This window comes from Pithys albifrons, chromosome 18 (assembly GCF_047495875.1).
Source record: "Pithys albifrons albifrons isolate INPA30051 chromosome 18, PitAlb_v1, whole genome shotgun sequence".
Taxonomy (NCBI): Eukaryota; Metazoa; Chordata; class Aves; order Passeriformes; family Thamnophilidae; genus Pithys; species Pithys albifrons.
Genome location: NC_092475.1, coordinates 11,894,777 through 11,920,303, shown reverse-complemented (window position 1 = coordinate 11,920,303; position 25,527 = coordinate 11,894,777). Strand labels below are relative to the sequence as shown.

Below are 25,527 nucleotides of genomic sequence, written 5' to 3'. Positions count from 1 at the left end.
GGATTTTGTACCTAACCACTGTAACTAATCCCTTTTTGCCTTTCCAGTAGTCAATCTCAGCAGAATGCAACCATTAAGTCCTGTCTTACATGTCCTTCTTGAACCTTTCAGTGGCATGTTTGCTCAGCCCTACCATGTCCCTGATTCCGGACAAAGTGTACAGCAGGTTTTGGGATGAGCACTGCCCATCCTGTGCTGGGTGAGAATAAAACCCTATTAAATGTGATTCTAGAGTGCCTCAGAGGTGATGTTTCTAGGTAAGGTGAGGAGGTGTTACTGCTGTCCTGTGCTTCTGGTGACACAATCCCTAGTGTCACATACACCCAAATATGTGGAAAAGGAGGGACTGCTTTGGAGGGTCCTGGCAATGAGGGACAGTCCTACAGGGGAAGGTGAAGGCACTTTGGTTAAGTAGCAGAAAGTGTTGCAGCAGTGCTGGCTGAGCTGTGTCAGTTTATGGGTTCTGCTGCTCTAAGATGAGAAGTGAAACAAAATTTTGCTCTTATGGTGATGCAAAACCCCTCCCTGTGGGCTCGTGCAGCGTTTTCTGACACAGAGGGGCAAGAACCCCTTTGCTTTGCTTTCTCTTTTATGCTGGGTGTGTGTCCAGGCTTATTTTGGGAAGGGCACAGCTGCAAGAAGCAGCTCTGCCATCACTAGGGAGGTTCATTCTGCTCCTTCCCTCTTCCCATCCAGCTTCTCAGATTGGAACAGCATGTCTTGTCACGTGTCCCTGAGAGATGTCCTTGCTAACACTGCCTGTCTCTATCACAGTGGGGCTCAAAGGGAAGGTTCCAGCAGGTTTAACATCAATGAGCTCTCACACTACAGAATGAACAAGAGAAAGCAACTTTGTCTTGGGCTTAAATGGAGCTGCACTTTGAGGTCCTCTCTCCAGCTGGCTCCCAGAGGGACACTGGGTTTGATTAGGCAACACAGAATAGATAAGTAGAAGTTCCTCTTGCTAATTCTGTGTCATTTCAGCCAGGCTGGAATCCATGACTAAGTACGGAGTCATTTTTTCCTGGCCACAGCTGAGACACTCCTGGAAATGTGTGCAGGTTGCATGTCACCTGTCAGCACTAGGGTAGAACTAACCCTTGGAATTTCATGGCTTTTGAAGGTGTCTGTGTAAGGAATTGGGCAATAAAGCTGTCAGCATTTTAAAGGGTTTAATCTGAATAGAACTAGTTGCCAGTTCATCTTTTTTTCTGGCAACACAGGTGACCTATATCAGAACACATTTAAAATAACTCAAGTCAAATGATGCAAATGATGCAAAAATAACTCCTTTTAATTTTTAAAGAAGCAGTTTCTTACTAAAATATTGCCTTGGGCTCAGCTCATTGAAAGGACTCCAGCAATGTGAGTAGCTTTTCTGGCTGAGCAGCTGCACAGAGACACTTTAATGCCTCCAGGGCTGTGATGCATCATGACAGTGGCTTTGCCCCTCAAGTCACATCATTGCTCCAGTCTCAGCGGAGGCACAAACAAATCTTTCTGTTCTGATAATGACTCTGTGCATATTTGGCAGCTGAAGACAAAGAGAAGTCAAGGTGAATTCAAACTCTTCCTCCTTTTCCTCCTCCCCTTCATCTCCAAAAGGATGAAAACCCAAGTGTTAGAAACACCAGGAGAAGCAGAGTGCCTGGAGGTTGTCATGAATGATTTTTTCCCCTCTCTTCTACCTCCTTACATGTGAAAACTCATACAGAACCTTTCCATTCTTCATGGCACCTGAGACAAGTTCCAGCTGGAGATAAAAATACAGGAGAGATGGGCAGGGCACTGTCAGGGTAGTTGGCTCCCTGTGGAACATGAGTGTCCATGCAATGGAACACACTGTTCATGGGGCACTACACTTGCAGACAGCAAAGTGTCATCACTTGGCAGCACAACCTTTTTGTCTGATAAACCTATTTATTAGACAGGGTTTTACCTTTTTTCAGTATCACTGTGGCTTAGGCTGCTTTAACAGAGTTCAGGTGACCTGGTGGTTCAAGATGGAAAGAAGGGCTGGTGGTTAATCTGTGGGAGGTTCTCAGTTCTTTCTCATGGCCCAACACTGATCCAGGGAGAAGCAGAAGGCTCTGACAAGAGCTCCCTCTGCCAGGGAGCAGATCCTGAGGCAGCACTGCTGCTCTGACCTGGCAGGCTCAGTGATGTGCTGATGAATTTGCTCTCTAGGAGCTCTGAGATTGTGTCACTGTTATTAGAAATGAAAAACCCCCAAACCCTATCAACATTTATTAGAGAAAAAAACCCTGTAAGATATTTACTAAGTAACGTCACTTCATGGATTTGAGTTAGTGGTGTCAGGTTCTGCATTACCCCTGGGAGGAGCTGGCCAGGGTCCCATGGAGGCCTCTTGCAAGGGATGGTCTATCAAACTACCCTGGGCACAAATCCTCCCAATAGAAACAAATAAAACCCCACCTCCGTCTCCTCCTAAGTAATAGTTCCTCATCAGCAGCAAGATCTTATTTGTTGTATTTGGATATTGTATTTCCTCTCTAGTTCTGTTATAAAAACTTTTTTGCAAGCTTCTAAAATGCTTCCATATAATCACACTGTCTATCCTGCTGACATCCCACTTGCTCTTTTTTGGCACCAATTTTCTTCTCAGGGCCCCCGTCATTCCTGGAGCTCCCTGCCAGGCAGGTGTCCTTGTCACCCAAATTGCCACTACAGTTGCATTCCCACTGTTTGTGTGCTGGTTGGGCTTCAGCAGTGCAACCTCCAGCAAGCTGTTGAGCAGCCAGAAACATTAATTTTGTAAAAACTCAATACTTGTAAGGAACCTAAACAAAATGAAAGGAACTTAATCCTGGAATCATAGAGTCGATTGGGTTGGAAAAGACCTCCCAGATCATCAAGTCCAACCCTTGGTCCAACTCCAGTGCCTTTACCAGATCATGGCACTCAGTGCCACGGCCAAGCTCTGTTGAAAAACCTCCAGGGATGGGGAATCCACCCCCTCTCTGGGCAGCCCATTCCAATGCCTGAGCACTCTCTCTGCAAAGAATTTTTTTCTCATCTCCAACTTCAATTTCCCCTGGCAGAGCTTGAGCCCATCGTGCCCCCTTGTCCTATTGCTGAGTGCCTGAGAAAAGAGACCAACCCCCACCTGGCCAGAACTTCCCTTCAGGCAGTTCCAGACAGTGCTGAGGTCACCTCTGAGCCTCCTCTTCTCCAGGCTAAACACCCCCAGCTCCCTCAGCCTCTCCCCACAGCACTTGTGCTCCAGTCCCTTCTCCAGCCTCGTTGCTCTTCTCTGGCCCCACTCCAGCCCCTCAATCTCTTGCCTCAACTGAGGGGCCCAGAACTGAACACAACACTCAAGGTGTGGCCTCCCCAAGGCAGAGTCCAGGGGAAGGGTCACTGCCCTGGGCCTGCTGGCCACGCTAGTTTGGCTCCAGGCCAGGATCCCCTTGGCCTTCTTGGCCACCTGGGCACACTGGTGGCTTCTGTTGAGCTTCTGTTAATAAAGGAACTTTTTTGGCTTCTGCAAGTCTCTGATTGATGTTTATCCTTCAAAATGCCTTTTTATAAAGAAATAGCCTTGCACTTAGAACTGGTTTACCCCCTCCCTGCACTCAGTTGAGAATTCATTGTTTCTCTGGGTACAGCCACAGCTGGATTTTTAAACAAAGGAACCTTCTAGATCCCCAAATGAGTATATAATCTGTTTCCAGAGAGCAGAAACTTTGTGTTCCAGGCAACTTGGAAAGCTCTGGGAATTGCAAGTCAGTTCATCAGTGTGTTGGGAAGGTTGGGATATGAGCTGTGTAGCAAGTGCTGTGCAGGTTGCTCTGGGGTGTTCTGGTGGAACCCAGAAATGCTGTGAAAAACAGGAGCTTGTGGTGAGTTGGGAGGTGTCACTTGGGCTGTCTGGTCAGGAAGGCCAGCTGGGACATGCACAGGCTGCTGGTGGAACAGCAGGTAAAGCCTCAGAGCTCTCCCTGTCCTGGAGCCCCCAGGTGGCCTCAAGATGTGTAGGTACCTCCACAGGACAGGTGGGTCCGTGTGTGCCCAGGAACAGCTGATCAGCAGGAATGGGCTCTGCTGGTGCCCGGGGTGGGTAAAGTGCTCCCCAGAGGTGGCTCTGCCTGTGATGCTCCTGAAGAGGTCCTGTCACAGCTGTCTCTCAGAGCGAGCTGGGAGTGGCACAGTTTAGTAATATTTTAGCAATCCTCTCCCACAGTGATTCTGGCAGACTGAAAGCACCACAACTTGTTGAATTCTATATATATTTTTTTAACCAATTTTATAAAAGCTGCTCTGCTTTAAAATCCCTGATCTTCAAATGCTGCTCCTTGTGCTCACACCATGTGGGAGTTCACTTTCAAAGCCTTTGTGTTCAAAGAGGAGATTTTTTTGTTTTGTTTTTTTATTTTTTTTTTCCTAAGTGTGTGTAAAGTGAAACCATTATCAAACAGCAGAAAGACTGATGCTGTCATTAGGCTGCAGGAACAAGCAGTCTGAGGTCAGGGACCATCTCTGGCACTTCAATTCTGCTTTTAGATGACTCGTCTCAAAGGTTTGTTCTCTAATCCAAATTGAAGTGCTTCAGATACTTCTCTGTGCCCACATATTTTGTGCTAACTTGCATCTTGGAAATGTAAGTAATCAAAACTTCTTTATATCTGCAGTTTGCTGTTCCTTTGGGCAGCTGAAAGCTTCCAGGTGCTCTCAGTGAGTGATGTTGGCTTTTGACTTTGTAAATACAATTTTTGTGTAATCTGTTCTTTAGAATTGTCTGGTTTTGGAATATTTTACCCTTGAACAGGAAGAAGAAAAAAACCCAACTTATCTAACACTCCTGCCTGAGCTGTTTGTCACCTCCCTTGGGGGAAGGCATTGTTACAGGTATTGCAATCCCAACAGCAGTTAAAGGGTGGCTCCCATGATGCCATGAGTGACCCTTCCCCCCAAAACCAGGACTCTGAGCACGTTAGTGTAGGGTAAGATAGAAAGTAAAGGTCCTTTAATATCACAGGCCTACAGCCCACAGGAATACAGGATGACATGCATGTGCCTCAGTTCTTGTTTCCATGGCTGTTATAATCAGATCCCTCCAATCATTGCTTTACACATTTCTCAGTCCAGCCCTGGTCCCACCCCTGTCCAACCCCCAGAATTGGGTCTGAGGTCGTCAAGACCCTCTGTCTTCATCAGCTCCTCTTCCTCAGGCACACAAAGGTCTCTTGGAGTTCGTCCAGTTCTGGCTTTTGGGTCACTCTGACCTGTGTTTATGTTTCGTTCTGTGGGCCTTCTGATATCCTTCAGCTCTACCTTAGAAAGGAGTCTAAACAAGATTAATTAACTAAAGGAATTTGAGCTCCCTGTTCTGGGACAGGGGTAGTGATAGAAAGGCATTAAACTTAAACTGTTAGAAATATTAACCTTCTAAAATTCTACAACTACTGTGTTCCTAAAATCTACAAAATGTGAAAATCAGAACAAAAACTCCTTTGGCATCACCAAATATTCAGCTCTTTGGCTGGAAAAATGGCCCTCAGAGTGTTGCAGCCCTTTCAGGGAGCCCTGCCCAAAGGTAATGCTGGAAAAACAAGCTCTCTTTTTAAACAGTGCAAGGTGTAGCCTTGTCATCACTTGTGTCCTCCTCCTTAGGGTTGTTAAGCCCCAGGTGGGTTGCACATTGGTGCTGGGAAAAATAAGGGTCCATTTGTAGCTTCTAACGAGCTGGTTTTCTCAGTCACTGTTTCTGAAATGCTGTAAATCTCTATTTAGATGCCAGGAATAATAATACAAGGGACTTTCATACTCCATTTCAGCTCTTTAATGGGATGCTTGGAGCCTAGTACTCTAATCCCAGTGGATTTGAGTTTAAATTGCACTTCAGAGGCTACAGATCCTCTTAGTTACCATGTAAAATTGCAGTCTGCCCTTCTTCATCTCTCCAGTTGCCAATATGCCATTTCTTCTCCATCACCTCACTCACTTTTTCTCTGCAGGAGAGGTTGTTACATGGAAACTGCCTCTTTAGAGGGTCCTGCATAAGGTCAATGTTTGTGGGATGCACTGCCTGCATTTACAATAGAGTGGAAACAAATTTCTTCTACCTTTGCCCCCTGAAAGTGCATACTTATTATAGCACAAAGCAGGATTATCTGGTGTGATAGCTACCTGCTGCATGGATATGTGCATTTCTATTCATAGCCCTTTCCTAAGCTATTCAGAAATCCTGACATTTTTAGGATAAAATCTTTCCTGCTAAAAGGTATCACTAAAAAGGGTTTCCTGGAAAAAAAGCTGAAAGGGTTGGGAACTCAACTTGGCTTAGTAAATTGTTTGTTTATTTAAAGGCTTTTTTTTCTGTTTGTTTTGTTTTGTTTTTGTTTTGTTTGTTTGTTTGGGTTTTTTTGTTACAAAGAATGAAAAATGGCTCCCACAAGAAGGAAAGCAACAACCACAAAATCTTGCAACCAATTTCTATAAAGCCTTGCAGTGGAAATAGTGGGAAGATGACAATTCTCGGAAATTGCCTTCAGTGAGAAGAGGCTTTCAATGTTCCCATGAAAATCAATCATGTTACAGCTTCTCAATGGCATTCTGTGGATGCAGATCCTCCTGGGATGGAGCTTTCTCAGTTGAGTTTGCTGTGTGTGCCACACACAGCTGGCTGTGCTTGCAGCAGAACGTGCGGGAGGTGCTGCTGAGTGCTCCAAACCCAGGAAATGCTCAATTAAAGATGCTACACTGGGTCATGGTTTTATCCTTCATCTATAAGGGGCACTTGCCAGTGCAGTCTGTACACCCCTGGAAATTATTCACCTGCAGCATTAGTGCTGTTTTCCCGTGACTGCATTTGTGCAGTGGCTGCTACTGCAGTTTATTGTCTGTCCAGAGTCCATGAAAGTCAATTACATGAAGAATAAGGGCTTTACTGCATCTGTGCTCTGTTGAATCAGAGTTCTTTGAATAAGGCTTTTACTGCATCTGTGCTCTGTTGAATCAGAGTTCTTTAATAATCTAAGCCAGCAGTGCAAGTGTGTGGCTGTGTATCATCTGTGGGAGTTTGAACCCCTGTCAGCTCTGTAGTGGCTGTGTCACCCTCTCAGTGACGTGGAGGGAAAGCTGGGCACATCAGCCCAGCTAAATCAGCTCTGCTCTTCGTGGCTCTTAGCACAGAATTGCCCTGCAAGAGGGCTGGGCTGGCTGAGCAGAAATTGTTTGTTATGTGCTTGCTGAGTGGAGTATTTACTGAGCACTTGGTGGACAGGTTGGTTAATGCTGTCAGTGTTCTGGGCTCCACTTAGTGAGGATTCAGGGCAGAATGTGGGAAACAAACGTGCTGATTGCACCGATTTATTTTCATTTCTTGGCAGTCGAGAAGGATGATCAGTGTGAGCATTGCTCACTCTCTGAGCAGGCTGGGATGCCCTGTCAGCCACACACCTTGCTCTGTCTCTGAGACGAGGCAGGGCTTGGTGACACAACTTTCCAGAGGAACTTGAGCATCACAAATTCACAGGAAACACATTTTTATTTTATTTTTTTTTCCAACCAGCAGCATCCCATGGAGAGCTCTTTCCCCACCCTCCTTTATAAAGTTATATGGGTTATAAGCTCCCTGACAGCACTACAGGTCAGGTATGTGCTTGAGTGACCCCTTTGCCCCACACAGGGCGTTCACCTAAGGTGGCTTCTCTGATGCTGCAAGAACAGCCTGGTTTACCTGTGTGCAACAGCACAGAAGGCAACAAACACAGCTGTTGTGGTGGTGGATCAGGATGACTTTCCTTCCCCAGCACGTTTGGAAATGCAGATGGCATGGGAGGACTGGAGCCAGTTGGAGCTGTTGGTTTAGGGCTGGTGTGAGGAGGCAGCAGGAGTGGTCTGTGCTGACTGGGGTGGTGGCTCAGCCCCTTCTCCTCCAGCTGAGGAGGCAGCAGGAGTGGTCTGTGCTGACTGGGGTGGTGGCTCAGCCCCTTCTCCTTCAGCTGAGGAGGCAGCAGGAGTGGTCTGTGCTGTCTGGGGTAGTGGCTCAGCCCCTTCTCCTCCAGCTGAGGAGGCAACAGGAGTGGTCTGTGCTACCTGGGGTGGTGGCTCAGGTCCTGCTCCTCCAGGTGAGGAGGCAGCAGGAGGGGTTTGTGGTGGCTCAGCCCCATCTCCTCCAGCTGAGGAGGCAGCAGGAGTCGTCTGTGCTGCCTGGGGTGGAGGCAGCAGGAGTGGTCTGTGCTGCCTGATGGTGGCTCAGCCCCATCTGCCCCAGCTGAGGAGGCAGCAGGAGTGGTCTGTGCTGCCTGATGGTGGCTCACCCCCATCTCCTCCAGCTGAGGAGGCAGCAGGAGTCGTCTGTGCTGCCTGGGGTGGAGGCAGCAGGAGTGGTCTGTGCTGCCTGATGGTGGCTCACCCCCATCTCCTCCAGCTGAGGAGGCAGCAGGAGTCGTCTGTGCTGCCTGGGGTGGAGGCAGCAGGAGTGGTCTGTGCTGCCTGATGGTGGCTCAGCCCCATCTGCCCCAGCTGAGGAGGCAGCAGGAGTGGTCTGTGCTGCCTGGGGTGGAGGCAGCAGGAGGAGAATGCTCCACATCCAGCCTGGCCCTTCACTCAGGTGTTACACCGTGTTGCAAAGAACCTGCTCTACTTTCAGTGCTGCTGTTCCTCTCCATCCCATCCCAGTTACTCTTATCACAGCCCTAAACTTAGGAAATGCTTAAATGCTTTCCTAATTAGGGATGCTTTTCTGAATAAACACCTCAAAGAGCTTTTGAACAAACTTCTTCAAGTTCTATAGGGTTCTTAATTGTGTGTTGCTCCCTCGCTGTTGCTTGCAAGAAACACTTAACTTGGGAGCATTTGGTAATGATGCTCTTTTAAATCCTGTGGTTTCCAGTAACATCTTGGGGAGAAAATGAGAGGGTTTTTTGAGAAACTCAAATGTCAGGGATTTTTAAAATGTATGACAACCTCCAGGTAAGTAGATACTTGTGTTATAAATAGAATGAATCCACTGTTTTAAAAAAAATTGCTTGATCAAGCTTTTCAGAAATAAAAGCATAATACGGTCCCTTGAGCACAACAATTTCTTTGATTACCTTTTTATTGTTCTTTTGAAGCCAGTAGACTTGCAGTGATATAAATCCCATGCAAATGAGAAGATTTTGGCTACAACAACACTTTTTTTCTTTTTAAGGAAGGAACTGAATGATTTTAGTGTGCATGTTGTGCTCTTTCTATGCTAAACTAAATGATAGGAGCTGAAAAAAAACCCCAATTTGCTCATTCTTATAATGAAGTTCAAATTTAAAACATCCTTTTGTAGATGCATCAGCATCTTGTCTTTCTGCTTTCTGATGCTTTTTTTTTTCCTTTTCTAGAAAAAAAAGTACAATTTTGGTCTATTCTTCTCTTTTCTCCCAGACATGCTGTTTCTCTGTATTGCTCATCCAGGAGAACAATTGATTCTTAATCCCATTTCCTCAATTTAATCTTCTCAAGTGCCATTGTACCTGTGCAGTTGCAATAATATAAAGCTTTTTAACAGTGCTATATTCAGATCTTACAGCATTTTGCTTACCAAATGTAGTACTTAGCTAAGTTGAAAGCAAACTCCCAGATACGTGTTTGCACTTCCTTCCTAGATTTGTTTTTTGGTCTGTTTTATCTTCAGTATTGTTTAATTTGGCAAATATATAAGATTGAATTATTCAGATGTGGTGGTGGCTTTAGCTTTTGAATGGGTGCAACTGTTGGCCTGTGTAAAAGGGGAAAAGCCAGTCAAGGTGATCTTTGAACTGCCTTCAAAAGGAGGAGTTGGCAGTATTATGGTTCCTTTGAGGAAATTCCCCTTATTGCTGCTGCTCTGTGTGTGTGTTAGAGCCAGTCCTTGTGGTCCTGCCATGGTGGACAGGGTGGGTTTGGGTTTAGTTTCCAAATTTTGTTGCTTTTAGTCCCTTGGCTCCCTTTTCCTTCTCTTTTTGCCCTCCCTGTTCCTTCTTTTTCCTGATCTCTGCTCTCCATGTGGGCAGTGGGGTGGGAGGGTTTGCAGAAGGATGCTGGCAAGGATAAGTTTTACACAGGGAGAACAACTGACTCTTCATTTTGTTTCTAATTCACCTGCTTTTGTCTGAAATTGTGAAAAGCAACTTAGGGTGGAGCAAGCTGGGCTAGTGGAAGTGTCCCTGCCCATGGCAGGGGGTTGGAAATGGATAATCTTTAAGGTTCCTCCCAACCCAAACCATTCTATGAAGCAGAGACCTGATTTGTAGAAGAGACAAATGGAAAGCTTAAAATATATGGTCTTACAATTATTAGCCACAATAACAGCTGACTGATATTTGAGCTATAGATGTGACAAAATTATTTTATTATTTTATATCCATGTGGGTCTTGGTTCTGTTCCTTTATGGTGTGTGGCAGACACAGCAGGTTGCCTGTGATGCTGTTCCTGCTCCACTGTGGTGCTCTGGGGGTTGTTCTTGCCCACACTTTGCCTGTGCCCACTGTGGCAAATCAGCAATGAGGTGTGTCAGGCAGTGCTTTCAGCACCAAGAAATAGCTGAGGAACAAGGATGGAGATGGAATAACCACCTCAATGCTGCAGTCCTATCAAAGCAATTCCTATAGTTGTCATTTTCTGCCATTAAACTGAACAATGAGCCTCTCCAATAGAATCATATGAAATAACAGCTCATTAAAAGCTCTCCTTAATATATAGCATGCTAATTAATGTCAGTGGGGTGCAAGCTTGAATGGCAGAATAGACTATAATGTTTAGAAAGTAGGTAAAATAAAAGAAGATATTTTATCATTAATGACCTTTTAGTAAACCTAATGAAATCCTTAATGGCCTGACTGCATTACTGGGGCTCTCCCAATTGCTTTGTTACCTTCTGCATTCTGCCCCCTTCTCTCACAGACATTAAATTGGGGGTTATTTATAGAAAACAAAGAGCAGTAACATCCCAAGGAAATGGGAACAGGAAGAATCTGAGTGAGGAGAGGAGATGAGACCTCCCAGCCCTGCCCTGCCTGGTCCTGGTTGAGCCTGGCTGTAGGACCGTGTTATGCCCTGCCTTGGGGGTGTGTTGCCTGTTTGTGTTCAGGTTTAATTGCCTCCGTGTTGATGTGGCTCTCAGGAAATAGAGTAGGGAGCAAATGAGCCTCTTTTATTCCCGGGGTCTCCCTGGGTTAAATTCCATATTCATTCCTAATGAATAGCTGTGCTCTGGCTTTTTCTGCTGCTACCAGCCATGCTGTGCTTGTGCTGTGACTAAATTAAAGGACTTTATTCTCTAGGGCTTTTAGTCTTTCACATGTTGCCAGCCTTAAATAGAACTTGCAAAAATGCTGATTAACTCTCCCTTAACCTTCTCCCAAAAGAAGTAGTACAAGAAGGGGAAAATGAAAGGCCTTTGGTACCTCCCATCTCCTGGATGATGTTTGGTGGGCTGGGAAGAGATGTAAGTGCAGTAATTGCTTGGCTTAAACTAAATTTTAAGATGGAAATTGTCCCCATTCATCTGGTCATAAAATACATTCTTCAGTTCTTTAGTTTCCCAGTGCTGGAGGAGGATCCTTCACCAACCTGTTCCCCAACTCTTGGCTGTCATGAGAAGATAAATTCCTTCAAATTCCCCTTTTTGTGTAAGAGGTGCTGCAATTACCTTCAGTGCTGTACCCCAGATGTCTGGAGCTCCCTGATAAGATTGAACTGCTGTCCACCCCAGCTGCAATCCCAAGGCACCTGCAGTAGGAATTGTTCCTGACAAGCACAGGCAGCTGGTGAATCCCAGGGAAAAAGAGCCCATGGCTTTGCTGTGGAATCAAGTTTCAATCAGCATTATGGGACCATGAAATGGATTGTCCCCCTGACCTTCCATGCACTCCAGAGCAGATACTCTGCTGGGCAAGTTAATTCCTTAGTTGGCTCCAAGCACACAAACCAGGAGAGGTTCTGTCTTGGGATCCCCTTCCTGCAAACCAAGCAGGAAGGGAGCACAAACCACCTTGCAATCTGAATTTGAGAGCGTAGCAGCATCAGCCAGCCCTGTTTTGTTTTCCTGCTCACCCAGTGAAAGGTGTGGTGCTGTAGGAGAAAGGTGCCCAGGCTGTTGGCTGCATGCAGGGGAGCTTGGGTGGAGGACAAAGCCAGCAGTGGTGGTGAGCAGGTGTGGGAATTGGAAAAATATGAGAGAAAGGAGGAGTGAGCTAATGTGGTGTCCTCTTCAATCTTGGAGTCAGCTTCTCTCTTCTGGAGCTGGAAAAAAAGGAGAGACTGAAGATACAGTCTTGAGGCCATGAAGGGTATTCCTCTTTAGACAAAGAAGGTCTGGTCATGTTTCCACAGAATTTAATTCCTTTTTCAAAGTTCCTCATTTCAGGAATATTTTAATCTTTCAATATAAGTGCAAGTGCACACAAAACAAATCCACGATCAACTCCCCAGTGACAATTCTAGGAGCACCTTTTTATACCTGAGTGTTGTCCCTGGAAGCTTTAACATCTCTGACATTACTGTATTTTGTGTTGAAACGTTCCCAGTTCAGGAGCACTCTGAATTTCAGATCTGAAACACTTCTGCTGATGGAAGTGGTTCATTAGTCCTTGGGCTTCCATGGGCTAAATCTCAAGGAATCAAGACAAGCAAGGCTGTTGCTGCCGTCCTGAAAATGCTGCTACAAGGCCCATATCTTGGACAGAAACTCTGAGAGATGATACAAGCCAGAAAATACATAATAATAGAATAAAGCAAAACAACCCCTCCTGCTGAAACAGCAAAGGTGCTTCTATCCAGTTTGTGTTGTTTTTTAGAATGAATGTTTTTCCCTAAGGCTCAGTCCTTGGTGATTTTCCAGAGCTAAGGAATGTCCCCCAGACTGCAGGGCAAGCTCAGGGTGTTTCTCCTCCAGGAGCTCCTGCCCAGGACAGCTCCCATGTGAGTGATGGTTTCTCCAACCTGCAGCCCTCAGCTCTTTCCTGGCTGGGTGGAGGGTTTTTTTGCTTTATTTTCTTTTGTAAGGAGCACAAGGGCCTTGTGGCTTCCCAATAATTATTAGTTTGCATATTGGAGAAGGGAAATACAAACACAGGTCACGCACACAGAACTCCTGCACCTTCCTGCCTAGGACATTTTTCCTTTTAGTGCTTGAAAAGTTCCTTTTCCCACTGAGCCAAAACATTTTTCTGAGTTTTTAACTTTGTGACAGTGTTGAACTTGCATTAAATTTAAAGAGGACAAAAATGCACATACAGCATTATTAACTTACCATTTCCTTATTTAGGCCACAGACAAATTAGAAATTATTCAAGTTATCCAGACAAAGCTACATCTTCACCAACCCAGTATCCTTATTAAGGGTGACCCCATCCTTGCTGCTGCTGAGCAAACAGTGCTGCCTGGTAGATGTAACTCAATCCTTTCCCTCAATGCTCTAATCCTTCTCTCTCATTATATTTTATAGAGTCTGCCTTGTAATGCCCCTCCTTCCAGAAACATTCTCTCTTCTTTCCAAACTTCTCTCTCCAGCAGACACCAGCTTTTCAGCTAAATAAACCCGTGGCTCCAGCTTTCAGAGAAGTGCCAGCAAGAGACAAGTCTGTTGCTCAAGTGACTCTGAAGTTGGAACAACCTTGGCTTGGGCAGGAGTAAGGAGACACAGCCCTGGGCTATAAATTTCATTGGCTTGGCAAGGCAGGGAATTCATTCTGCTTTGCCTGAGGCAAAGGTCTGCTGTGCTGTCAGCTGAGTTTCTTACACTCTCCTTTCCTGCTCTGTCATGGTAATAAGTACCAAGAAAGCTGCTTGTGAAAGAGTTTTGAGGAGATCCCTTGTTGCCTGCTACTGGTTTCACTTGTGTAATCTCAGCAGAGGCAGCAGAGGGACATCTATTTTGAGCTGCTTTACTGACAGCTTTGAGTAAAGCCCCTGGACTTTGGGGGCCTTTGGAACAGCCTTTCTGGACCATGAGGAATTCCCTGCAGCTACAATGGTTTGCTGGGACTTGGCAAGGGAAGGACTGGCATTGCTGAGCTGCAGTTCTGAGGTCTTGGTGTTTTCCTTTGGTGCTCTGAGCTCCTCGGTGGCACGAGAAAAACATTATATCAGTGTGTTTGGCATTTCTAATAGAGCAGCATGGTAGCAATGGCTCTTTTTTCCCCCAACAAATCTGATAAAGAGGAAGCCCTAGTGAAGCTTTCATGCCCAGGAAGAATCAAGATGTGCAGTTTACCCACTGCTTTTTCATGTCATTACATAATTGTTTTAGCAGCTTTACTCCTAACGGGCTCCACACACATCTCTGTGACCAAATTATTTGCTGGGATTTAACACAGTGCTGTCTAAACAGAGTATCTGTGAACATAATCCTTAATGATGTGCTGGGGGCACTCACTGCTCGTGGAAGTCTTGCCTGTGATTAATCAATTAAGAATAAGATAAACCCAACAGTGGTTTCCTCTGTTTTGGTAGAGGATTTGAAACCTGCCGAGGCTGAACGTGCGTCTGTATTTGTTTGCTGTTCCACGAAGGAGTTTCAGTGTTGTCTCAAATTAGATAAGCACAGAAATGAAACACTCTCCAGCTGTTGCTGTTCACAGCACGTCCTTTAAGAATGACAGGATCTGTTTTGTGGGGAAAGCTGTCTTTTTGTACCAATAGTAATATTTCTTGGACAGACCAGGACAGCAGTGATTTTACACTCCTACCAAACAGTCTGTGTGTAGGTGTTTGAGAGATTGTGTTTGGTGTTTGCTGCTCTCTTTGTGGTGTTGTGCTGTTGGCAGGATGAGCCCTGGATAACACTGCAGGAATTGCCATGTGGTCAGGAGATCTCAGAGGTTTCACAAGTCTGTTACTGGTCTGAACTCCTGTGCTGTGTCAGTGGAGATGAGAGAACTGCCAGAAACCCTTAACCAAAACGCAGTGTTGGACAATGTTGGTCTCACGAGGAGACCTCTGTGTGTGTGTTCCCAGCAGTGTGTCCCTGAGCACTCAGGGGTTGGCACCACGTGCAGTTCACGTCTCTTACCCACAAAATAATAGCAAAAGCACTTGGCTTTGAATTACTTTTCAAGCTCCATAATAACTCTTGGGAAAGAAAGGTGGCATTTCAGAAGGCAGAGATGCCTTTTATTTTTAATGCAGTTACCTTTAGAAAAGTGGGAGCTCCTGCTGGTGATGTTTCTGGGAGTTCATTCTGGAAAAGGACAACTATTAATTTATGGGACAACCACTTTCCTCTGTGTCCTCTTCTCACCTAAAGGCATGCAAGATTTGGGCAGAGGACTCTGTGACGTGGTTAATACAGCTTTTAGCAATATTACATCTCTGAGTTTACTGTTTATAAATATTTTTGCATATAAATTAGTGATTATAAATATTGCCAGCAGCTAGAAACAGCCTGGTACAACCCATTCAGCCTTGTCTGCCCCTCAGAGAGCCATTATTTTGTTGAGGAAGGAAACAGATGAGGTGCCAGAGCTCTTCTCTGAGGTGGCACTTGTTTTTTCTCCTTGCCATTGCAAGCAGACATGTCCCTGGATTTAAAGGGAGAGGAAGATATGTTGCCTTCTGTTGAACAGCTTTTCCCTTTCTCACTCAGGTTCCTAGAGAGAAATCTGCTTTGATGGAGTGGGACTTTTGTTAGGTATAAACGCAGTCCTCTGCTGTTAAATTCAGCTTAACATCACTCCAAGAACCTGCTGTCTTCAAGAGCCAATGTCAGGTGTTTGGGCCAGGGGCAAGAGATGACCATGGAAGACATGATGGGTTCCTGCCTTCTTTTCAAAATTGAGAATCTCAGTTTTGTACCTCAAGAAGTCGAGTCTCTTTGCAGGAATCTCTGTGAAAATCTGTCTAAATCTGACTTGAATCTGACTTCTAGAGAGATTTTGGGGGTCATCACTTTCCTCCAGGACACACACACTGCAAGAACAGCCTTGGCTGTTCAATTCAATAATTTTTGGGTTCATCTGCACCTGAGATCTAAATATTATGGTGACAGACATAACAGAGGGCTCGCAGTTTAATAATTTTCTTCCCTTTTTTCCTGTTTTGTAGCTGTGCTCCCTGGCCAGTACCACTCCCTGGGAACATTTCCATTTCTTTAGCCTCTTTTGGGTGTTACAGACACTGCAGAGGGAGAGTCTGTGTGTGGGACCTTGTGTTGTATCCAAGTGTCTCTAACATAAGTGTTTCTAGCAGCCATGGTCTCACTTCATTGATTTTGTCAATGTCACAGTAAAACTAAAAGTAGCTGTGCTAGAGAGTGAAAAAAAGGGTGAACAAAAAGCCCACAAAGCAACCAGTGCCTGAAATGAAGCAGGTCCTCGTTGCTGTGAGAATGGGAAGAGTCCCCTCTCTGCAGATGAGTTCTGTGAGCAGCAGGTCACACAGACATCAGAGAGTAGGAAATAATGATTTGGTGTCAGTGTGGCTTGAGCTCTTGTACTTCCACTACTTCTCTTCCCTCTCAGAGTGCTCGTTGTACCCTCCTTCTAACATGATACACATACCTGGAATGAAAATGCTTTGCTGTGCCCTAATTACACGAGGTATGCTGAGGTTCTGTTGACATGCTGAGTGAATGCAGAGTGGTCCTTCTGCAGACTAATTCTGGCTCCTCTTGTGTCAGTTCACGTTGGTGTTTTGCGGTCGAGCTGTTTCCACGATGGTTTCACAGGACATCTTGACTTGTGCAGTGCTGTGGTTAGAGCTGGCTCACCATTCTCATTCTGATAGTCACTTGACTACTGCAGGATGGATGTCATCAATAGCAGCTCTCTCTGGGTCTCCTAGTGACGAGAGTGCAGAGCCTGGACCTCATAGCTGGACATCATCTGGGAAGGCAGATGCAGCTGTGAGAAGTGTCTGTGTCAACTGATGCTTCTTCCTTGGCCGTGTGGGTCCGGAGAAGAGCAACGAGGCTGGTGAAGGGACTGGAGCACAAGTGCTGTGGGGAGAGGCTGAGGGAGCTGGGGGTGTTTAGCCTGAAGAAGAGGAGGTTCAGGAGAGACCTCATCACTCCCTACAACTCCCTAAAAGGAGGTTGTAGCCAGGTGGGGATTGGGCTCTTCTCCCAGGCAACCAACAGCAGGACAAGAGGGCAGGGGCTTAAGCTCTGCCAGGGGAGGTTTAGGTTGGATATCAGGAAGAAATTCTTTACAGAGAGAGTGCTCAGGCATTGGAATGGCCTGCCCAGAGAGGTGATGGATTCTCCATCCCTGGAGGTTTTTAAGATGAGACTGGACGTGGCGCTGAGTGCCATGATCTGGTAATCACAGTGGGGTTTGGTCAAGGGTTGGACTTGATGATCTCGGAGGTCTGTTCCAACCCAGCTGATTCTATGATTCTGTGATTTCAGCTACATGTTGGGAGGAGTGAGAACTTGTCAGTGAGAAGCTGTTGTCAGCCTTGCACAGCCAGTGCTCTACAGCAGCATCCTGTGCTCCCCTGGCTCTTTGTCACCTTGGTTTGGTGTGACTCAGTTCAGGGAAATGGGGGAAAAAAGACTTTAATAGGTCACATGTGGCCTGCAGGGCCTACATGAGGGAGACAAGAGGTGAGCTGGACCCAGCCTGGCACTTTTAAGAGTGGATTTGTAGGGCTGTTCATGCAGGGTTGGGTGTTCTGCCAACAGAGCAGCTCCCACAAACACCCTGACAAGGTTTCCCCCTTTGCATCTGCTGAAAAATTTGAGTGTTTTCTTTGCCAAGTTCAATGCAACTTATTGTTAAATTCAAGCCATTAAGAAGGAAAGTCTGCAGTGCATGTGTAATTTTTAAAAATTGCTTAAAAATAAGAGCATAATTAGATCAGCAGGAGGCAATTTTTTTAAAGAATTTATTGCACCATGAAAACTAATAGAAGCTTGATGCAATATTCAAAGTGCCTGGGCCTGTTTTAAGTTATGCTGGTTATCTCCAAAAATGGCCCATAAAAATTTATATAATTTTAGAGCTTTAATTAGCTAAGCATGTAAACTAAAATAAATAAGAGGTTTTGAGACATTCAGAGGGGAGAAAAAGACAGCATAAATGTTCATTCTGATTCTTATTTATATGACCATGTTAAATCACCTTTTCTTCTTCTCACTCAATCCATGAATTTTCTCCCTCAACACAACCTTGGGATTTCATTCCCAACACTTTGGCCCTGTCACTCTGCTTTATTAGACTGGCAGTTTATTTGAACACTTTACTGATTAACTTTTACATTTTTCTCCAGCTGTATTAGTCACTACTTTTGATGAACTGGGAATGTAAATGATCCCTTTGCTATTTACTCCCTGGGAGAAATTGCCTTTGTAAGAGGCTCCTCAGCATTCCATGTGGTTTTCCTAGTCTTGTAATGAGTGGGTGTTTCCCTTCACTGTAAGATTGACTTTGGATCCTGCTTTTTGCTATTGTTTTCCACAAAGCAATTCCCCCCAAAGTCAGCTTTTCATAACCCCAGCAGTCCTGTGGCTCTGCTGCTCTGCTGTTCAACTGCACGAATGCAAATAGCAAGATGCAAATGGGAGTGTGTTAAAGGAGCCACTCTGAGGCTGGGCAGAGCAACTGCTCCCATCAAATCCCTGAGCATTCCCAGCAAATGCAAACTGGCTGAAGTCCCCTGTGCAAATGTAGCTCTCAGAGATCACTAAGGTGTGTATGTGCCCCAATGAGGCACAAAGAGCCTGGTTTTACTCCATGGCTGGTAACAAAGCTCGTGGTGTGACCCAGAACAGCAGCTGGGGGAGGTGGGGAAGGCAGGGAGCTGCCTGTGCCTCTCTCTTGGGGTCTAACACTTGAGGTTTCACTGCAGGTTTTCTCAGAAACACCCATGCTATGTAGTGGTGAGCTCCAGAAGGAATGGGCTTGTTGTGTCAAGAGCTGGGGAAGGGAATCCAGAGCTCTAGGGGAGTTGATGGAGTTGGGATCACTGGGATTCTCAGAGAAGCGTGAGGGAAGACTCATAGAATATCCTGGAAGGGACCAACAGGATCGAGTCCAACCCCAGGCCCTGCACAGACACCCCAACAATCCCACCCTGTCCCTCAGACCGTTGTCCAAACCCTCCTGGAGCTCTGGCAGCCTTGGGACCGTGCCCACTGCCCTGGGGAGCCTGGTCAGTGCCCATCACCTTTTCTTGGACAAATACTGTTCTTTATGACCAGTGCTGTGCCCACCTAGTCCCACTGGTACTCCAACTGAATTTTGGTATTAGCAGCCCATGTCACTGTCCCACTGGCACTCCTGCTGTGGGGAATCTGGCACTGATGGAGATGGAGCACTTAGTTTAGGAAATGTTGGTGTGTGCACAGGAGACCCGAGATGATCTAAGACTGTTGTATTTTCTCTGTCATCACAGTTTCTCTGGGTTTATCACTGAAGGTTCGATCTAGGTTTGAGAAACACCAAGCCTGGAAGACTTGAGCAGCTTCCCCAAGAAGCAGCAGGCTTCCCATGGCAAATGGTTGGGATGTAGGAAACAGCAGCGCTTTTAGGACTGACACCTACACTCCAATGTTCTCTGTGGCAACATGATCTCCCTGGGAGAGTTCAGTTTGCTCTCTGTGCTGAGCTGTGCAAGAAAGGCACCCCACGTTTCCTGCAAGGACAAAATCCCCTGCCCAGGGGTCCTGGGACTCACTGAAGCCAGAGGACAATTAGGTTTCATTGCTTGGAAGGGACAGAGGGGATAAGAATGACCAGGCTGCTTGTGATAGATGCACAGAGGGAGGAGGAATCTCTTGAAGTACCAAAGGATTGAGTTATCTCAGAGTAAAAGCTCAAGCCCAGTTGGTTTCATTTTGCTGGATGCACAAGCCACAGGAGTGACTGCAGAGCTGCTTGCCCTGCTCCCACCAGGCTGTGTGTGACTATGAGCAAAACAGATCCAAACACACTTAGGCTGTTGTGTCTTTCAGCAACATCTTTCATGCAAATTGTGGCTTTTTTTCGATAAATTACCCTTAATTTGAATCAATAAAAAAATCTGCCTTTCCATTACTGTATGATGACTCTCTGTGGCTCCCCAGTGAATTCATAAATCTGTTTCATGTTGAAGCCTCCAAATTACTTTGATAAGAAACAAGGCAAAGCACCAGAAACTGAGTTTTCTGCGTGACTTTTCAGGACCAGGTGTCTGCACTCTAATTGGCCACGTTTTGCTGCTCCCCTCCCTGTGCTTTAGATGGGGGAGCCTAAGCTGAGTCTCATTCCAATGCATGTTCTCGTTACTGCTATTCACAGTCTGAATACTTGCTGGTGAAAAGCTCCAGTGCTACACCAAGTCTGGGAGCAGCTGCTAAGTCTATTTAAATTATACTTTGTAGCAAGCTCACAATGTCAATAAAGGGTCTTTTTTCCTTCTATAAAATGCCCTGATATTTTTGGAGGGGTTTAGGCAGCAGCCACCTGAAGCTATTTTATTTACCTTTTAGGTCTGGGTAAACAGGATATTTCTACACTTCTTGTTGGAAACCCGTAGCCATCTTCAACTGACTCACCAGATTTGGAGAACTCATATCAGGGGTCTGTAAAATCTTGAAATCAGGCTTGAAGAACCTACCACAAAATACTTTATTTACAGCTTTGATGTGTCCAATAACAAGCAATTCTTTCTATGTTCTTTGAGGCTGAACCACTACAGGCTTTGAGGTTGAAACCATGAATCACTTGAGACAATCAGAAAACACAGGCCTGCACTGATGAAGGGCTTTTTTTGTAGAAATTACAGCTCAAGCTTGACCACAAATAGACATCCCTTTCTTAATGTTGGCTTTTAGAATTTTGAAGTCTGTATTGTGGATCCTACAGGCACGGGTACATCCTCTACCCATTTTGGTTTGTGGAAGCCCCTGGACTGTTTTCCTTCCCCTACAGAATGTTTTTTATGCAGGTTCAAATCATTGTACAGCAAATTTAACTATCCTGGCTGGCTTGGGTTTTCTTAGTCACCTTTAAAATTGCCTACAGAGTGTCAGATATCCAGAGGGGGAAAAAATCAAATAAATAAATTATGCTGGGATCTGGAAAGTGTCAGATATCCAAAGGGGAAAAAAACCAAATAAATAAATGATGTTAGGATCTGGAAAGTGTACTCTGGATGAACGAAGGGGAATGTGGCATTATAATGATTTACTGCATTAGTCACTGTGACTAAGTGTCCTTTACATCCTTGCCTGGGGTTGGAAAAGTCTGGATTCAGAGCCTGAGGGGGTTGCTCTGCCCTTTGCTCCCATTGCCCTGCTGCAGTCATTTCAGGGTGTGCTCTGTGGCTCAGGGTGACATGTTGGATATGTGGGACAGTGTGGGAGAGAGCACTGAAAGAAGTGCCTTAAAGAGGGAGAAAACATTTTCTTCCTCATCAGAGAAAATATCCACCACTCCTTGTTCTGTGGCCCTCTAATTGTTCTTTATAATTGGAAGCTAATGAAGTACATTTTGGGAAGAGCCCCAGCCTTTCAGGCTTAGCTTTGTTCTGTGATTCCCAGCATGTAATGCCCAAGTCTACATCTGCAGCAATTAACCTTGTTCACCTCCTCACCATGACAGGTTAAAAGCTCTGGGCTGCCTCTGCTTGCTCATCCAGGCTGCTCTGTCTCTGCCACCCACTCCAGCCCCGTGCCCCAGTGCTGGCAGGGCTGTGGTGTTGGCACTGTGGCTTTCCTTGGCACTGTGTGACAGTGTCATCAAGGAGAAAACGTGTTTTCTTCTACTTCTGCCCTGTCAAAACACTTCAGGAGTTGAGGAGGAGGGAAGGAATGGAGGTCATTGCACCAAATAGGACTAACCTGGTGTATGTTCCTTGTGGTGCTCGTGGATGCCTGGCCAGATCCTCAGCAATGCCTGAGGGCTCCAACAGGGCACCAAAGATTCATGGTATGGTTTTTATGGATATTCAGCTCTTATTTATAAAGCAGGGGTGGAGCCAGTCAGACTGTTGTGACAGCTCAGGGCTGGATTTTGCAGCTCATTAGTGAAAGGGAAGAAGCAGCAGAGCAAGATTATCCTAAAAGGGGAGTTGGGATAATAAACTGGACTATTTTAAACATCATCTTTTGAGGCTCTTAACTGTGATGCCTTTTAATGCCACCCAAAGTAATCCAAAGTATCTTTAGAGCATCACAAGGAGTTTGGAGAGGGGTGTAGTGAAGTCTGCCTGTGTCCCAGTTCAGCAGGTGGGACCAGTTTCTCCCTGTGTGGGTGTGCCCAAAGCTGTGCATTCTAAACCCTCTCTGCCATTGCCCAGCAACTGTTCCCAATGGCCCATTGGCAGCAGCTGCCCAGGGCACAGCTGAGCCCTCAGGCTGGGAGCTGGCTGGGAAAGAAGCCTGGCAGAGGAGCTGGGAGAACTGCCCTGCAGGGAGTCCTTGGCACCTCCACACCCACCTGAGGGCTCAGCTCTGCCCATGGGCCAGCAACCATTCCAAAATCCCCCCTGACTCCCACAGTCACATCCCCCAGTGTGGAACTCCCTGCCCTGGGGGAGGCACTGGGGGCTCCCACCCGCACCTGAGGGGAAAGAATCTTGGGGTTTGGGACTAGGGGAACCACTCTTGGGATCCAGAGGAGGAGCAGACCCTGGACAGGAGGAGCCCCCCACTCTCCACCAGACTGTGCCATCATCTGCACCAACAGGTTTTTCACCTCCTTTTCCTTTGGACTTGGGGGAACCACGTGGGGCTCAGCACAGGGGCCACCAAACCCCCCTGTGTTTGTGCCCCAGGGGGCTGGGTTAGACTGCTGGGTTTGTGGGTTAAACCCAATTTCTCTTTGTGCCATTGCATTAATTGTAATATTTTTATTAAATCATAACTCTGACTTATAATCTCTTTTGTGTTGGGTTCACTTCTGCCAGTTTGCCTCTAAACCAGCACAGCCTGGAATTTTGCTGCTGCTGTGAGGAACAAAGAAAAGGAGGTTGAACCAATTGAATGTATCATCCAATGAATGCAGTTTATGGTTGACTATATTCCTGCAGATGAAGTAAGAGGCAAATCCAATAGACTATTAAAGAAGGGAATAGAAAAGTACCTTTTCTTCACTTTTGTGTGAGACACAAGAGCATGGGAATGTAATGAAGTACAGCAAGTGTATTATGCCAGGAGTTTTGCAAAACATTTTTAAAATGTGATGGGTTTGTTTTCATGTGGATTGGAAGTTGATTACAGGACCATAAAACCAGAATTGGAATTGAGAGGAATCTAAAGATCTTAACAGTTCACTTTTCATTCATGAGGTCTCCACACTGTGCCTTCAGACAACAAAATAATACAGCTGGAAAAAAGCCCCTTACAATGTAACATGGACCATAATGCACATAATACTGTTATTTTTGTGCTAGTCAGTGTTTGAGTGAACACCTGTATTTTCTCAAGTTGAACAGAACCCAAAAATCAATGTAGCAAAGATCTGCAGCTGGCTTTGGTTTGTCCTTGTGTGAACACAGTGGATCAGCCTCTGCTCTGAGTGCTGTGTGAGACCTTCACTCCTGTGGGTCCCAGAGTGTCCCACCACCTTGGCCAGCAGTTATATTTGATGATGGGTCTCAGTGTTTGTGAGATCAGCTGCTTTTGCATTTACTCTGCTCAAGTTTTTCCCTGGAGGAACCACTTTGTGCAGCAATGAGCAGAGACCCCACCAGCTTCCAACATTCCCAGGCTCCTGGCTCAGGGACTGGGAGGGGTGAGTGTGGTGAGAGCACTCAGGGCAGCCAGGATGTGATGTGTGGGATGGGAAGAGAAGTGCATGGACATTGTATGATGGTTTTTCAGTTCCCAGTCTGGTGGCAAAGCAGAAACACAAGGAATAGACTCATTTCTGCCCCGAGAAAGCAGCTACAAACAGCACATCACACAAGGCACTGCATCATGGTATATTTTTCCTCCTCCAGTGTATTTTTTAGTGGGCAAGAGGCTTATGGGCACTGGATTTTTAGGCTTTTTCCTCTGAACAACCCTGTCTGGCCAGTTCTTTCCAGTGTCCTGTGCCCAGGGTGAGTGAGATGCCCCCACTGATCCTGCAGCACTGGAATGTTGCTCCAACTTCTGACTTTGGGATTCATTTTCTGCACTCAGGTTGCTGTTTTCTCCCTCCACAAAGAGTGTTTAGTTGCTCAATGAGTCGTAGCTCACTTGGAGTTAATGGATAGCTCCGAGACACCTTGGTGTGGGAATTCACTTTGAAAAGAATGGAACCTTCTTTGGTAGGGATTTTTAACTTGCTTTATGCTCTGTGGATTTTACAGCCTCTGGCCTCTGTGAAAATACAGTTCAGGTGAATAAACCCAAAAACTTCCCGTGGCAAACCTGATGGGAGGTGACTCTTCTACAATAGTAATGGAATTTTATTCAGGTATTACTTAATGTATCTGCAGAAAGTGTATCCCAGGTATTTACTCTAAAGGCAGGTATGTCCTGAGGAGCAAAGAATGTTGTTTTCCAAGGTGATGAGGGACTTTCAGATGTATTCTGACTTTGGATTCTCCCCAGGACATGAGAAAATCAGGTCCAGGATTTATTCAAGGGGAAACCAGCAGCAGTGACTTTACCTTTGTTCATCAGAGTTGTAACCAGTCAGTGCACAAATGAAAAGCCTTTGGGTGTAAGTACTGGGAAGTCTTTTAAAGGCTTTGTTATATCAGATTGATTCTTCTTTCTGATGATACATTTTGATTAGAGGGAAAAGCAGAACCCCAGTGTAAAGCCATGTGTCCCTGAGCAGGGGAGGGAGCAGGAGCTTTCCAGAAAGGGTAGGAAGAAGGAGGATGTTATGTGAGAATTAGGAGTTCATGGGTTTATGGGAATTGAATGGATTTTTCCTGGGAAAACACAATGAATCTTTTAAAGTTTGGGTGATGCAAGTGCCTATAGCTGAGATGTGGAATAAAAAGATTCAGATGGATTTTGGGGACTGGGACAGTGCCTGTTTACCCCTCAGGCCTGAATTCTGTGCTGCTCAGACGTGGGGTTTGGGCTGCTCTGCCTGTGCCTGTCCTCCCCTTCCTTCTCCATGTCCCCAGATCCACCCCCAGGGGAGGGCCTGGATCCTTCCCTTTTTATCCCACTGTTACAGCAGGATGGGGCCAGCAGTGAACTCTGCAAATCCCAGCTGAGCATATTCATGAGAACTTCAACCTTGTCTACCTCCTGAGCTACTCAGGAAAATATGTTTCATCCTGTTGTAAATACTAATATACAAGACAGCCTCTTAATCACTAAATTCCAAGCAAATATTTAGCATATAAACATTTATTTTCCTCACTCTGTTATCTGGCTCAAAGCTGAGCATTTTTCTGCTAGAATGTTGCAGAATCTACTTGGCTTTTTTGCTGGCTGAAGCAGTTCAGGTGGATTTATTTGCTGTTACTCAGAGCATTAAAACAAGGTTTGGTACATTGGCTTCAGGAGGAATTTCTTGCCCTCTTATTTATGGCAGGTGTGCAGGAGTGGGGGAGCTGGGTTGGCTTCCCTTCTGTTTTGTAAAGCTGAATTAGACTTAGAGTAGTTGTCAGAATCTTTGCAACTGGACAACCTGTATTTTTGGGAATTATGCTGGAAAGGAGGCTGAAGG

At 45.7% G+C, this 25,527-nt stretch overlaps 1 protein-coding gene across 10 annotated transcripts in view; it reads left to right on the top strand.

Annotated features, from left to right (window-relative positions):
- PTPRT (protein tyrosine phosphatase receptor type T) overlaps positions 1-25,527 on the top strand; it is a 503,103-nt gene that overhangs the window by 305,609 nt on the left and 171,967 nt on the right. The window lies entirely within an intron of this gene.